This window comes from Ascaphus truei, unplaced genomic scaffold (genome assembly GCF_040206685.1).
Source record: "Ascaphus truei isolate aAscTru1 unplaced genomic scaffold, aAscTru1.hap1 HAP1_SCAFFOLD_335, whole genome shotgun sequence".
Lineage (NCBI taxonomy): Eukaryota > Metazoa > Chordata > Amphibia > Anura > Ascaphidae > Ascaphus > Ascaphus truei.
In genome coordinates this window covers 126,077-127,961 of record NW_027456344.1, presented here as the reverse complement: position 1 = coordinate 127,961, position 1,885 = coordinate 126,077, and positions in this window count along the sequence as shown.

Below are 1,885 nucleotides of genomic sequence, written 5' to 3'. Positions count from 1 at the left end.
AGGTTACGCCACATTCATCTCCTTCCCACTCTGACTTTGTCAACTTCCTTAGCAGCTGAATGCTAATAAAGTTGTTTTGAATAAAATGAAAAATAAATAAAAACAATTCCCTGCGTCAGCGCGGGGATCACAACGCGCCCTGCGTAAGTCACGTCCCCGCCCAGCCGCCGTCTTGCGTAAAGGCCGCACGTATAGTGCCGGCGACGGCGACCGATGACGTCACCCGTCGCCATAGTTATATATCAAATTTAGGCGACCAGCGACGTCATAAAGGGGGAGGGCTGAGGGACGGAGGAGCTCTCTGATTGGCCGCAAGGGGAGACCGTTGCCGAAAAAAATCAAATAAGGCCCAGATCAGACAGGCTTCTACGCGACGTGCGCGCACACGAGCGTCACTCTTTGAGGCTAGTGGATGACAGTGGTCACACTAGAAACTGCTTGTGGCGGCAAACTACCGCGTTGACGCTGCGACATTTTGCCGCCACAACCCAAATTGAAATTTGGGGCTGCAGTCGCGTCAAGTGAGCTGGTTCAGGCAATAAAGGGCGAACCAGCTCCGTGACGTCTTCGTTACGCCCCCCAACGCCACGCCACCCTACGCCCAGCGCCCCAACTCCTGCAGTTTGAGCACAGATCGCTGGGCTGCCGGAGCGCGCGGCGGAGGCGCGCACGCAAGCGCGTGGACATAGCAGCCTGTCTGAGCTCGGCCTTACGGTGACTACCAGATTTGTGGTAGCGCTGTCGCTCCTTCGCGCTGTCGCGTGCACTATAAACGGCGACAATGTTTGTTTTGACGCGACTGTCGCGTCGCCGGCACTGCAAGCACAGCCTTCGGACGTCACCCACCGCCGTCATCACCGGCAAAAGTTATATTTTGCCGGGCGGCGGCGCGGGTTTCCGGCCATCTGATTGGTTCAAGGGCCGTCACATGAGGTGATAGCCCCTGAAAAATCAAATTGTGCCGGCTACCAGTTTTTCGCGACGGCGACGTCGCTCCGTCGCGCTTACTATAAGCGTACGCGCCGGCGGCAGCAACGCATGTGTTTTCGGGCGACGTCGCCGTCGCTATAAGCGCGGCCTTATATTTCATGTTTAGGCGACTTCGCTGGCTACAAGACCAGCGACATCAGAAAGGGGGAGGGCAGAGGGACGGAGAAGCTCTCTGATTGGCCGCAAGGGGAGACCGTCGCCGGAAAAAAAATCAAATAACAGCGACTACCAGATTTTTGGTAGCGCTGTCGCGTGCACTATAAGCGCCGATGACGGCAGCAACGCATTTGTTTTGACGCGACGGTCGAGTTGCCGGCAGTACAAGCGTTTATTTAATTATTCATAAATAAAAGAAGACATACAATACAGTACAATTAGTTAGGTTTATTTAATTCAGCTTTGTATCAAGTTTATTCAAAGGAGGAAAAAATAAAGACCAGATATCTTTATTATTAACGTTCATGACATGAATGGCTTTGACAAAACAAAGCAACTTTCAATACGGTACGGAGGAAATCGCCGTTAGTGACGTCATCGCGCGCGGCCATTTTGTTATTGAAGTGAATAAGATCTGCGTCACGGCACTTTTTTTTTTTTCTCCTCAAAAGAAACCATGCCAGGGGCCGCGCGTGCGCGCGCGCTCCGGTGGGCGTGGCTGTTTCTACTTCCTCCTCCTCCTCCGCCGTCATTGCCTGGGCCCTTCGGTCACGTGGGGCGGCGTCAGCGTCAACACGCCCCCCCTCCAGTTGCTGCTTCACGCGGTGTTCCGCCTCGTTTCCCCTGTCGACCAATCCCTGATCGCGCGTCCCTGCCTTTCCCCTCCCGCCCTCTTCCGTGACGTCACCGCCCATATATAAACTGCAGCCGCATTCTCCGGCGCCATTCCGGGGCTCGT